This window comes from Aristolochia californica, unplaced genomic scaffold, assembly GCF_029961685.1.
Source record: "Aristolochia californica isolate CCGP_79_NKW_82.1479 unplaced genomic scaffold, dmAriCali1.0.hap1 SCAF_16, whole genome shotgun sequence".
Classification (NCBI taxonomy): domain Eukaryota; kingdom Viridiplantae; phylum Streptophyta; class Magnoliopsida; order Piperales; family Aristolochiaceae; genus Aristolochia; species Aristolochia californica.
Genome location: NW_027181837.1, coordinates 15643766 through 15659017, shown reverse-complemented (window position 1 = coordinate 15659017; position 15252 = coordinate 15643766). Strand labels below are relative to the sequence as shown.

The window sequence follows — 15252 nt, the reverse complement described above, 5'->3', positions numbered from 1 at the left end:
AATGCTTAATTCCTGAAAAATAAACATCTGCTCATGCAGTATAAAAATGAGACTCATTCACCTTTTTTTCATAATATATCTTGTCGAGATTTCTCGCTCATGGAGGTGAGACGTGTCGACCCAAAAAAAATACGAGATGTCTTGACAAATACCCGCCACCCCAAAATGCTTCAAATGGATCAAGCAGATATAGCTTCATCTTCTCAGCGATGAACTCGTTCATGGAATCCCTACTTGGGTAAAAAACTTAAACGTAATGACAACAAAGAGTTTAAGAAACAGCGCAATTAATCTAACATCTTGTACTTTAGATTCGAGAGAGAAGCTACTCAGATAACTTGAGCTTCTCCCCTTTAGCAGCATTACTGACTTCATCACCCGTGTCTGCGATTACACTAGTAGCTCGTCCCTGCAGTGCCGTTCAACCCAGAGAAATTTAATACAGAAAGAAATAATCTAAGTTTACAGCTTTACAAGCTTATCAGTTTTCTTTTTTCTTACTTGTTGGTTGTAGATTAATGGCGTGTTGATTGCAGAAATTGATCTGTTTGGGTCAAACCTCGCCCACTGTCATCCAACAAAGTATATTCAGAAATGGTCAAAGAAAAAACCCAGACAGGAAAGGTGAAAAGATAAATGAAAAGAGAAGTGTGCTCAAGTGCAGCTTTGAGTTGGAGCGAGAAAGTACATTCTTAGCAGCTCTGCTGAAGGCATCACGGTGAGGGATCTCTGGATTCGCAGTTTTAAGTTGTTGTATCTGTTGGAATATGACGGTCTCTTTTGCTCTGTCTCATTCTCTATCGTTTCTGCATCATTTTGGAATTTCGCACACAGAAACGGAAGAAAAGACTGTTTACTGAAAGCATAACTCTTTGTATTTTATTTTCTTTCTTCTTATCGTTTTACATAGTTATACAAGTATTTATAGTGATTAAGGGTGAATAATCACCACACAAGTCTCTGTTACATGACAAATTCATTGCCACACACGTTGTTGTTTCTCTTGCTTCTTTTCCAATCTTTTTGCTAGCACAACGAGCTTATCTTCAAGAAACCGACTTAAATTGCCAGCTCAACTCTTAATCACGAAGCTTCCTTGAGTTGGGTTTGGATCATGGATCAAGTTTATAATCTAACACCCCATCTTAAACTTGATCTTATGACTCCAAGTATGTTCTTTAATCTTGTAAAGTATTTGATTCCTTTTGTGTTTTTCTTCATAGGCTTGCAATGTTCTTTGGAGTTTCTTGAACATAATTTCTTCCAAGTTTTTAATCATTACGACGATGTGCGGAGTATCTTTTGCATACATCTTCTAACTTTTCACTATTGTTTTCAATTGAATAGAGACAGCTGCTAGACTCAGATTCTTTTATATGGAAGGATTCGAATTCACCTCTTAATGTTTGGAGATGGACCTTCTTCACCTTCTGGACTCCTTTGTAAGAGATTTGCAACTTTTTTTATGCTTCTTTGGCGGAAGTTGCACTTGAAATCTTTTCAAAACCATCATCATCTAATACGTGATAGATGAGGTAGAAAGCTTTATTGTCTCTCTTTCTTGAATCTGTTAAAGCTGTCTTTTGCTCTTATGTAAGAGCATCTTCTCTTTTTGGCTTGCTAATGGAATTTCAACTATATCCCAGACATCGTGTGCTCCAAGAAGAGCCTTCATCTTGATACTCCAATTGTTGTAATTATTGTTTTTGAGTGTCAGAACTTGAAATGATGCCACACTATTTGCCATATTTTTCAATAAAGAAAAATTTTGAAATTTGATTCATAGTTTAAACCTTATAAAATTGAAGCTCTCAATGAGATGAATCCAACACAGCCAAAATCACCCTGATCAGACTTCGGATGAGCTGCTACTAGCCAACAGAATGTTGTTGAGTCAACTCACCGAGTTGAGCCTAACCGGACGAGTTGACCACGCGGAAACTAGTTCGTTTTAATGAACCCGGAAAGGATTCATGAATCGGGTCGGATTTGAAAATCGGATCAAATTCAAAATCAGGTCGAGAGATCGTCTTCTATCTTTTTCTATCGAAAAACCAGAGAGCATCTTCTCTGTTTCTCTCTGCCGAAAAAAAACTATAGGTACGTCTTCTATGTTCCTGTCGAAAAATCCTCCACAGACTCCGCAGAAGACAACGAAAGTGTCATTCGACCTTTGATGAGAATGCAAAATGTCATATTTTTTCCCCTTAATTCTTAGGCTTTTATAATTATTTGGTGCCTAATTATACTCATTATTCTTATATTTTGATTTAGGATGTAAATGGAGACGTTACATGCAAAACGAAGTTAATTGGTCGATTCTGGACAGTTTCAATATTTCTTCGTAATATGGGCATAACTCTCTAATCCTAGCTCTGATTGAGATGATTCAAGATGATATGGAACGCCAAGAAATTTTTTTACAACTTTTATGTTTTTAATTTTGAGAGATACTGGCTACATCTATGATGAAATAGGGCATAAAGTCGTGGCACGTGCACTGTGACGTCCTGGACTAGACCGGATGCACGAAAAAACCCTAAACCAAGGAACGAGAAAAGAGGGGGGGGTGGAGGAATAAAAAGAGGCACAAAGGGAGTTCGGAAGGATACTCCCTCTTGGTCTCCTCTCTAGATTTTTATCCTCTTTTCTCTATTTTTTCCCTCAGTTTTCTTCATGGCACTACGTGGCTAAACTTTCAGACTTGGTCAAAGGAAACTGAATCAGAATCAATACAACTGTGAGATCTGATTTGTTTTCATCGTTCAATTTATGTTTTGAGTGTTCGATGTTCTTCTATAATTTTCTATCATGATTGTCTCGTTTAATCACTAGGAGACCTACTAGTTGATTACTCGGTGCAATCTCTTGCTAGGTTAGATGTCAAATCCGTAATTGTTTGATATCTCTAACTTGTGAACCAATTGAGATTTGATGATTTGCTAGGTCAGGAATTATTATATCTTAAGAAGAACGCTGGACTAAATTAAATGCAGCCACTTGTGATTGTGTTGTTTAGTTTCATCGATCTCTCTAACTCTTAAGGTTGTTGTTAGATTAAACCTTTGGCGTTTGTCTTGGGTTGTTTAGTAGTTAGGGTTAACTGGATCTTTTGTTTTCTATTTAATTATGAAAGGAGAGAGAGGAAGATAGTTCCAACGGTGAATATTCAAGTGTGAATTGATACATGCTTGCATTGATGATCAGTTGTGAAATTCCGATGGTGGATGTTAACTTAGACCAAAGTTTGTTCTTTTGATTGATTTTGATTCATTAATTTGAATGGTTTCTTAGTTATTTTTCTTAAAAGTGTTTTCGTTATAGTCAAACCCCCCATCCTTGTTCACGGAGCATAAAAGTAGACTAATCACTCTTCGTGGGATCGATACATGCTCGCACTACTACATATATTTTTTGGAGTATAAGTATTATTTTTGGTTGTCTGCGACAACACACCAACCTTGCTCTGATACCAATGTTGGAATACGATGATCTCTTTTCCTCTTTGTCTCACATAGAAATGGAAGAAGAAGACTGTCTACTAAAAGGATAACTCTCTGCATTTTATTTTCTTCTTCTTATTGTTTTACATAGTTATACAGGTATTTATAGTGATTAAGGTGAATAATCACCACACAAGTCTTTGTTACATGGCAAATTCATTGCCATACACTTTTTTGTTTCTCTTGCTTCTTCTCCTATCTTCTTGCCAGCACAACAAGCTTATCTTCAAGAAACCGACTTAAGTTGCCAACTCAACTCTTAATCACGAAGCTTTCTTAAGTTGGGCTTGGATCGTGGATCATAGATAAAATTTATAATCCAACACCCCCCTTAAACTTGATCTTGTGACTCCAAGTAGGTTCCTTAATCTTGTCAAGTCTTTGCTTCTTTTTTGTGTTTTTCTTCATAGGCTTGCAATGTTCCTTGGAGTTGCTTGAACTTCATTTCTTCCAAGTTTTCAATCATTTCGACGATGTGTGGAGTATCTTCTCTATACATCTTCTAAATTTTCACTATTTTTTTAATTGATTATAGACAACTGTTAGACTCACATTATTTTATATGTAAATATTCGAATTCACCTCTTAATGTTTGGAGACGGACCTTCTTCACCTTCTCGACTCCTTTGCAAAAGGTTTGCAACTTCTTCTACGCTTCTCTGGCGGAGTTTTCTTGTCTCTCTTTCTTGAATCCGTTAAAACTGTCTTTTCCTCTTGTGTAGGAGCATCTTCTCTTTCTGGCTTGCTAATGGAATTTCCAATATATCCCAGATATTTTGTTATCCAAGAAGATCCTTCATCTTGATACTCCAATTGTCGTATTTATTGTTGTTGAGTGTCAAAATTTGGAAGGATACCACAATATTTTACCATATTTCTCAATAAAGGAAACTTTGGAAATTTGTGTCAAAGTTTATACCTTATAAAATTGAAGTTCTTAAAGAGACAAATCCAACGCCACCAAAATCACCCCGTTCGAACGTCGGACGAATTGCTATAAGCCACCCGAACGTTGATGAGTCAACTCATCGAGTTGAGCTGTACCGGACGAGTTGATTGTGTAGAAACCAATTCGTTTTAATGAATTTGGAAAGGATTTGTGAACCGGATCAAGAGATTATCTTCACGTTTTTTTTTTGCCAAAAAACTAGAGAGCATCTTCTCTATTTCTCTTTGCCGAAAAACCAGAGGAACATCTTCTATGTTCTTGCTAGAAAATCCTCCACCAACTCCACGGAAGACAACGATCTCTTTTCCTCGTCTCATTCTCTATCTGCATCATTCTGGAATTTCTCACACAGAAACAGAAGAAGAAGACTGTCTATTGAAAGCATAACTCTCTGTATTTTATTTTCTTCTTCTTATTGTTTTACATAGTTATACTGGTATTTAGAGTGATTAAGGGTGAATAATCACCTCATAAGTCTCTGTTACATGGTAAATTCATTGCCACACACGTTGTTGTTTTTCTTGCTTTTTCTTCAATCTTCTTGCCAACACAACGAGCTTATCTTCAAATAACCGACTTACGTTGCCAACTCAACTCTCAATCACGAAGCTTCCTTGAGTTGGGCATGGATCATGGATCATGGATCAAGTTTATAATCCAAGAGTACCTCGTCCCTAAAGAGATTGAAGTGAAATTTCTTGTTAGTAGAAACAATTAAATTGCATTACAGACAAGAGATGAACACTATTATGGGAGTAAACTTGGCAGAGAGATCGTTGCACCAGAGAAATATTAGTTATGAAAGTGATTCTTTTCATTATAATCAACAAACATCTTTGACGGTGACGAGGATAAGTAATACTCTTCAGTTCTCTTACTTCATATAACGATGATAAGCTGATGGCAATCTGTACTTCTTCTTCGGAGCTTCCTCAAACAAACCAATGATCAGGAATGAATAGCAGATACGTATCGAGAAATTCATATAGGGAGAGGGCGAAAAAGAGAATGCAAATTGTTGAAGAAGAAGACCGATGTACGTTTTACAAACAGAAGGAACTTCTGGTGCCTGCTGGATGGACGTGGGAGAAGATGAACATGGGAAAGGGCTGGCTTCTCCTGAATTCGTTGCAACGACCCTAGTTTTACATCCAAACATTAAAGATGATGAACAAGAAATTAACCTCTACTTGAAAACCAAACATTGAAGCGCCCATTGGAGAATTCAATGATCACCACCATTGAAACTACAGTGGCTCTTGCAGAAACACTATAACAGATTCATCTCCTTTTGGTGGATGCTAGATTTTTGTGGTTTCCTAATGAAGGAGAGTAGGATGATGATGAAGATCAGATACCTGGAGCTGTTAGCTCAGTTGAAAATCCGGAGGAAGAGTTTGCACCGTAGGCCTGGTACTGATATAACAAACATTACTACAATGGCCGCATTTCACAGTTACACTTCCCAACAGTCTCTTGCATGGCATTCCCACCTGCAAAGAGAAAAAAACAACAATGTAAACAACTATACCATCTCTATCTATCCACCTAGAATGTTCAGACCTAAACGCTTCTGAACCGATCTTTACTTTTCCTCGTAAAACAATGAGACAGTTCCCGGGTATTGCTAAAAATACTGGGTTTCTTCCAGAAACGACGAAAGAATAGAGAGAAGAGAAGATCATTAGCCTAAACTCTCGAGTGGGTTTCAGAGGCTTTTGCTATTGGATGCAAGTACATAAATTACCACTAGAATTGTGCTGCAGAAGGTGCAGAGGATGTACAAAAGGTGCTCGGAGGGAGGAAGAAACTCCATGGCTAGAGAGAGAAGAATGAGAATGAAGAAAGAACGCTGAGAGAAGATGAAGAGGAGGTGATTGTGAAAAAGAAAACCTGGGGTTTGTTTGATAGTAATAATTCCCAATGAATTGCAAAGATAGCTGTTAACTACAATGGTTGGTCCAACTTCCTTTCAGTTTTGGAAGCAATGGGCCAACGTCTTTCATGGAGAATGTGGTGCCGTTTGGGAAGGTTATGAACCCACGTCCCCACGTCCATGGAAGTTTATGACCCACATCCTCTCATAGGCAGTTACGGAAGCCGATAAACTTGATAGAAGTTTGGTTTATAAATACAGGTTTGGTCCCCAATCTCGTTCACTCATTCAAGCCTTCACCTTACACCATCATTGAGAGTGATCAAAGAGCGGAAGAGCCAAACAGATGTAGATAACTCCGGTGAATTTTACAGAATTTGATCGAATGGAGGGAGGTAAGATTTTGGGCTTCCGTTTAACTTTTATTCAATGAATTACATACTGTTGTTTAGAAATTCATGGTAAGCTAACAATTGGTATCAAAGCAAACCTCTGATCCTTCGTATCGGTTCCATTTGAGCCATAAGTTTGAAAGCTCTGTTTACAAAATTTATACGCTCTCTGCATGCGGGAGCATGGGTTCTCGCATCGGTGATGAACAACATCGGAGAATGATGACGGCGTCGGGACCATTCCACACGGTTTGTCGGCGTCGACAACGTATAGAACAATGCCATTAACTGCTCGCTATAAGCTCTCTGTGAGCTCACCGCGGCGACAGTCCGTGGCTCTCTAGTGATGCCGTAACACATCGGAGTCGATGCCGGTGACCTTTTCGACAGGTTTGTCGGCGTCAGCGAACAATTTTTCTGCGCGCAGCTAGAGATTGAAGACGACCTTTTGCCTAGAAAGTTAAAAATTAAACTTATAAAATTAGTTTGTAAATATGGGCTGAGTCAACTCGTCGTTCCAACTCGGCAACCGAGTCGCAAGCCGGGGTAACTAGGTGTAAATATAAAAAAAAAAGGGGGGTTCGGGTTGAGTTGGCTCACCGTTCCAACTCGTTGGGGCAAATCGCCCGAGAGAGGACCAAGTCGACTCGGTTCTCAAAACTAAATTTTTTGCGCCAACGGGATTCAAACCCTTGCGCTGAAGAGAAACATGATGCTAGTGACCATTCAGCCACTGGCCTTCGTGTGTCATATGTGTAGTAGATTATATAGTTATTTCCTGGCTTTTCATCATTTCTGCCATATAGTTAAATGGATGAAGTTAAAGTTTTTAATTATGCCTATATTATGAGAATATTTGTGCATAATGATCACTTGTTAGTGTTAGTTCAATTCATGCTACTCTTATGAAATTTCGCACTATGCGATTTAATGTCATGTGATCCATATAATTTTTTATTAATTAGAGAGTAGCCACAACATCTTTAATTGCATAAAAATTATATATTATGATTAGGATCACATAAAGTATATTAGACATTTATTGTAACTAATTTGAATTAATATAATAAATTTTATCCCACATGAATTTTTATTATATTTAAGTTTATTAATTAGGATAAAATATCATATTATTCATAATTTACCCACATGAATTATGACTTCATACATAATTTGATAGTTTTATCGTAAAGTGTAATCATAAAGAATAATTGAATCTGCTTGAATTAAAAAATTTAGCCCACATGTATTTTTTTATGTCAATAGATTCAATTTTTAAGCATGATTTACATTGGTAAAGCATGATATTGATTCAGGCCTCAGTTTTAACATAAGCATGTCATTTGTAATTTTATACAGTTCTACAACTTGTCAATTTCTTTGATTTTCATTGTGATATCCCTGATCTTAAGGGAGATAACTATAAGGTATGGATGGAGAGAATTCTTCTTCATTTAGGGTGAATGGATATTGACTATGCTATTAGGAAAGACGAACCACCAACAATAACTAATACTAGCATTGCAGCTGAAATTGTGCTTTATGAACGATGGGAGCGATCTAATCGCCTTAGTATGATGTTCATTAAGACCAGAATTTCTGCTGGTATCCGTGGTTCCGTTGACCATCATGAAAAAGTCAAAGACTTGCTAAAAGCCATTGATGAGCAATTTGTCACTTCAGACAAGGCTCTAGCAAGCACCCTAATCATGAAGCTCTCATCCCTTCGGCTCACCAGTATACGAGGTGTGCGCGAGCACATCATGCAAATGAGGGATATTGCGACACAATTGAAGAAACTCGAGGTTGATATGTCAGAATCTTTCCTGGTGCACTACATCCTTAGTACCCTTCCACACCAATATGGACCCTTCAAATCTCCTACAACACACATATGGATAAATGGTCAATTAATGAACTTTTGACCATGTGTGTTCAAGAAGAAGGGAGATTGGTGATGGAACAAGGAGAAAGTGTCATGCTGGTAATGGAACCACGAATACCAGCAGAAGGATTCCTCTCTAGTGATGGTGAACAATTAGTTTGCAAGCTACAAAAGTCAATATATGGATTAAAACAAGCATCCCGTCGATGGTATTTGAAATTCCATAATGTAATTTCTTCATTCAGTTTTGTAGAAAACATTATGGATCAATGTATATACCAGAAGGTTACTGGGAGTAAAATTTGTTTTCTTGTTTCATATGTGGATGACATTTTGCTAGCAACCAATGATAAAGGTTTTCTACATGAGGTGAAACAATTTCTCTCTAACAATTTTGATATGAAGGATATGGGTGAGGCATTTTATGTCATTGGCATTAAGATTCATAGAGACAGATTTCAAGGTATCTTAGGTCTGTCTCAAGAAACCTGTATTAATAAAGTATTAGAGAGATTTCAGATGAAAGATTGTTTACCCAGTGTAGCTACCATTGTGAAGGGTAATAGGTTCAATTTGAACCAATATGCGAAGAACGACCTTGAAAGGGAACACATGAAGGATATTCCATATGCTTCTGCTGTCGAAAGTCTGATGTATGTTCAAGTCTGCATAAGACCTGATTTTGCATTTGCTCTTGGAATGTTGGGGCGATATCAGAGTAATCCAGGGTTAGACCACTGGAGAACTGCAAAGAAAGTAACGAGGTACCTTTAAGGAACCAAATACTACATGCTGATGTATAGACGGATGGACAATCTAGACGTCATTGGTTACTCAGATTCTGACTTTGTTGGCTATAATGATTCCCGCAAATCAACATCAGGATACATTTTCTTGATGGCCAGTTGAGCTATATCATGGAGGAGTGCCAAACAAACTTTGACAGCCACGTCGACTATGGAAGCCGAGTTAGTTTCCTGTTTGAGGCAACTCCACTTGGTGTATGGCTTAAGAGTTTCATTTTTGGGCTTAGAATATGGATTCTATCTCTAGGCCATTGAGAATGTATTGTGATAATTCAGCTGTTGTTTTTATGGCCAAGAACAACAATAGTGAAAGTTGAAGTAAACACATCGACATAAAGTATTTGGCTATAAGAGAACTTATTAAAGAAAAGAAAGTGGTCATTGAGCACGTAAGCACTGAATTAATGATAGATGATCCTTTGACTGAGGGCATGCCACCATTTAAATTTAAGGACCATGTCGTGAATATGGAACTTGGTTCCATTATGTAATTTTTCATTGTATGAACAATTTTATTTTAGTGAAATTATTAATTATTGTGATGTTTTTTCTCATATTTATGTGCACTTTAATTTTGAGAAAATCATCTGTGTTGGACCAAGAATAAAATACGGTTTATTCATAAAGTATAAGAAATAAATGCATTGTAATACATGGAAGGTAATTCTCGTTATCAGATGACCTATCGCCATGATTTATGTATTTATGACTTAAATTGAGATTATCAATGGGATTCAGATTACTCTAGAAGTGTGGACCAAGTGGGAGAATGTTAACTACAGTGGTTGGCCCAACTTCCTTTCAATTTCGGAAGCAATGGGCCAACGTCCATGGAGGACGTGGTGCCGTTTTAGAAGGTTATGAACCTACGTCCCCATGTCCATGGAAGTTTAAGACCCACGTCCTCCCATTGGCAATTACAGAAGCCGATAAGCTTGATGGGAGTTTGGCTTATAAATAGAGGTTTGGTCCCCAATCTCGTTCACTCATTCAAGCCTTCAACTTACACAATCACTAAGAGTGATCAGAGAGTGGAAGAGCCATACAGACGTAGTGAACTCCGGTGAATTTTACGAAATTTGATCGAATGGAGGGAGGTAAGATTTTGGGCTTTCGTTTAACTTTTATTCAATGAATTAAATACTATTGTTTAGAAATTCATGATAGGCTAACAATAGGTTGCACAGTCGTGAGATATGTTAGACAAACAGAAATTGAACACTTCAAAGGCTATGCTACTTCCCCATTTCTAACAGTATTTTGATTAGCAGAAAATGAAGAAGAAGAACCAGATGCTTAAAAACCACATTTTCTGTTTGATAAAAGCTCATGTAATCATTCGAAGAACCCAGTCTGCAACAAAAAACTCAACGAATTATTATGGTATGTACAGGTAGGTAATCACCCCGTAAATGGATCTCGTCTTCCTAATCTTCCACTTTATTTAGAACTAACGAGAAAAGCCAGAGAGAAGAAGAAAGCGACTTATGCTAAGATCAAAAATTGCTTTCTTAGTAAACTGATGTGACCATTCTTCAGTTGCCAAAAGAAGAAGGCAGCCTTGATTTCATTTGCACCCCCGATTCGCCCTGAAGCTTTCTCACTTCATACAATCCCCTTTCTCAAAGCCTCTCAACTCCTCAGCCTGGTTCCCTTTTTACTCAACTCCATTTTCTCCTCTAGATTCCTTCACAAAAACCCAAAACCCCCTCATATTCTGATATTTAGAACTTTGATCATTAACAATTTTTTTAAGGATAGTTCCACATACATTAATGAGTACAAAGATCTTGCATTTATTAGTTGGCAGATCTATGGACAGCCCTCTGTGTATCCGAATGAGGAAATGGTAACTTAGAGCCTCAGTTGACAGGCTTTGTAGTTGTCCCCCTTGTTATTGTCTTCCCACTTTTAAACCATTTTATATTGTTCCCTTGAGGAGATCAATTCTGGCTTCTGAACTCTCTTTCATCTCAGACAATTTTAGGTTTGTCAAAGATTTGAAAGTTTTGATTCAAGCCATTAACGTAGAAGGATAACTATGAAAAGAGAACTGTTAGGATTTCACGTTCATTTGATTTGGCATAGGAAACTCAGCACCATTGATATGACAAATGACCTGATGTAGGGCTTAAGCAAACTAGAAAAAAATTTACTTAGTTAGGGTACCCTTTGGGAGGTTTTGATAATTATTATCATGTATAAACTACAAATAGGGTACCTAAATTGGGGTATCCTTCTAAGTGAGGTGTGATCATTATTAGACTATGATGAATGAACAAAGTAGAAAAAAGGGTTCCTAGATTCGGAGGCCCCTTATTTAGTGAGTTTTGATAATTAGGTCATGTTGGATGTACAAATTGATAGATATAAAGATAAAACTAAGATAACTCCGACTCAATCTATAAAAAATGTATCCAGCTATGATAGGTAGCTGAAGAGTTAGTCTTCGTAATCGTTAAAGGTTCTCTGTAAATCTCTCTATAAATACCTTACTCCTCATCAATGAAGACATGTCAATTACTTCCATCTTCCTCATATTCTACACAAGTTACCCTTTGGAGAGGGCTTTGTGGTAACATTTTGAATTTACAAACTAAGCTACAGTTGTACCATGTTAAAAATTGAAGTACCTTTTGGTGTGACTTCTGTCTTTAGACCAGGTTGAAGTACCTAAACTTAGTTGGTTTTCATTACAAACTGGGAAGGTGACTAGAAAGATTGTGAGTACTTATAGATGTTTTATAGATAATATTGTTTGCTCATGTTTAAACTGCAAGTTTCCTTAGATTCTGGCACTCTTTAACAAAAATTGTTGTTTGGCTTGCTTTAAACGAACAAATGATAATACAAGCAGACAAAACAACCTTCAATATGTTCTAGGTCGTCTTATTCATTAATCGTTTAAAGAAAAATATGTCTAACAATTTGTAAAAGATTGGGAGAAAAATGGCAACCATGATCACCAAACTAAACAAAGGAATAGGAACACAAACAAATGAAAAGACCAAATCATATCTCATCTTTTTTGTTCAGTCATGTAGCCCTTGACGTACCAGTTCTCAGCTCTACTGCTTTGTTACTGAACTGCAGAGATATTCGTCGTTTTTGCAAAGAAGAAAACCAATCTCCTTGACATATGACATTGCAAGGGGTAGCTTCCAGTATTATGGAGCCTTCTGCCTGTTGCATCAGATGTAGCTTGGCAGATTTCTGGTCTTGTTTCTACTGAGAATTTATCTCCATCATCAATGCCTGTACTAATTTTCTTTCATGATTGAATGTTTACATTATAATTCACTCACTAAATATGTATCTTTTAATTTAAAAAAGTCTTAAGTTTAGTTGTGTTTTCGAAAGAAGAAGATACTTTGGGTATATATAACTTTTTATGAAATCGGGTCCAAAGTCTATTCCAAAATTCGTTGCTATAGATTTGAACTGCATTAGTTAAATCTGCAATTCACTAGTAGTAGCGAAAATGCAAACGTGAACTCTTTTCCAACAATTTTTTGTTGGAAGAGTTTTTACCAATGAATTTGATGGGTCCTTTAGATGAAAAGATTGTTGGAAAAAATCTATTTTCTTGTAGTAAACTAAATAGCGTCTATGAAAACCCATGTTATAAAATGGATACTAGGCAAAGGTTAGTACCCTTTCCATCCTGATACATAATGGAAGAGATTGGAAGTGGCATGGCCCCTCTTCCTCCTTCGCTCTACTCAAATCTTTCCCATGAATCTATTTTAAATAATTTTTAAATAAGTGTGTAAATATAATAAATAATTTATTTCATGTAAATTCATATTATTTTATAAATAATATGTGAAATATTTTCAATATTTCCATAATTTACATAACATTAAACTCATTTTATACCAAAAAAAGTAATTTATCACTCGTGAGGAATGTTGAAATTTGAAAAGAGCTTTTATGAAACTATCTTCATTTAAACCTATGACAAGGTAAACCAATGGGGCTTGAGAGCTTTTCAAAATTTGCTAAGATGGCAACTCCTCTTGCCCCAACATCCTCTAAGCAAATGGGATTCTAGAAAAAAAAAATAGGGAGGTTTTTGCTGATATGCCATCATCTCCTTCACCCTCTCAGGCAAAAAGAGGAGGAGAAAGTTGATGGAGAACTTGGGTTTTTAGTTCGACTTTCATTAGTTTTCTGTCTTCCTTCTCCAATATGTGTATAAAACATCAGCTAGGTTTTGTTGAAGGTTTATTACTCCATGAATTCTTGCTCTTCTTCATTTCATCTTCTATTTCGTTTCTTGCTTTCTCTTATTTTTTTATCCGTATTTTGATTTGCCTTGTCTTTTTGTTTTCCGTTGCTGTTTTGGTTGTTCACTAATCATTGTTTTGTCACTCCGGAAACGGTTTGCAGGATTCTGAATGACGGCGATCAAGGAAGAGAAAGTTGTTGGGAACTGAGACAAACCAGACTGGTCGCTCTCCAAAGAGGAAAATCATTTCTCCATTCCCAATTTGCTTCAAGCTCCATCCTTTTCATTTGCCATGGTAAAAAATGAGGAAGAAGCTCAAGAAAAATGCAGTTGCTGCATACCCAGGAATCCAGATTATAGCGCTCAATTAGGGGGGGTTAGTCAACAAAATGAAAATTTGATCTTCATCTTCATCTTCATCTTATGTATCTACATGATCTTCATCTTCGAAATGGGTGTTAGTCAAGACAACTTCATCTTCGAAATCTTTGAAATAGGGTGTTAGTCAAGACAACTTCATCTTCATCTTCATCTTATAGAAATTTAAAATTATTGATTTTAATAATTATAAAAATGAATTAATTAAACCAAAGTGTCTGAGTTAGCAATATTTTAATTACCACTATTAAATCACTAATACAATAGAGTGAATAAAAAAAATTCTGATTAATGAATAAAAAATATTATATTAATAACATAAGATAGATTTGTATTGTATTAATTAATAATATATTTTGACATAATTAATGATGATATATTAATCAAATGCATACTTTAATTATATTTTATTTACCAGAGACTTAAATATGAAGTTTAATATAGTAATAAAATAAAATAAAATAATAAATAAATACATATACAACTTTTAAAATAACCTAAAAAAAAATTATTCAAATAACGAGTTCGTGCCTTTAATATTACAATCAACGAGTTACAAGTTTAGTACATATAAATTACGCATGTTCAAAAGTAATAAGAGTAAACTATCATTTATCGTTCCACATGGATGTCGATATGGCATCTCGAAATTGTGCGGCTCTTGTGGATTCTAATGCACTCTGCCTCCGAATGCTTGTTACTTGGCTACCCACATCCTCAAGATCATCGTAATCGTCACTGTCTGTATCATCCATTGCACCTAATTGGACCGCATCACCTCCTCCACCGAGCTCGCCACCCGAATCATCATCTTCAACTTCAAATATATCATCATAATCTTCTGCACGTATATAATTGTGCAATATGCAACAAGCATGTACAATTTTCACCTGGATCTTAAAAGAAAATGGAGGAGTGCCTTTTAATATTTGAAATCGAGCTTTTAAAGCACCAAAAGTTCGCTCAATAATATTCCGTAAAGATGAATGTCTTCGGTTGAATAATTCTTTTTCATTTCTAAGAATATTATCTCCAAATTCTTGCAGATGATATCGGGTTCCTCGATATGGAGCCAAAAATCCCGGAAGATTTGCATAACCAGCATTGACTAGATAATATTTTCCTATAATAAAAATTATATACCACATAAAATAATTGAAGATAAAATAGATAAAAAAGTATTGCATAAAAATATATTACTTACCTTTAGGTACAAAGATTTTATCTTGACG

General features: G+C 36.2%; 1 pseudogene; it reads right to left on the bottom strand.

Annotated features, from left to right (window-relative positions):
• Positions 1-325: 325 nt before the first annotated feature.
• LOC137952528 (protein DROOPING LEAF-like) lies at positions 326-6268 on the bottom strand (annotated as a pseudogene).
• Positions 6269-15252: the final 8984 nt, after the last annotated feature.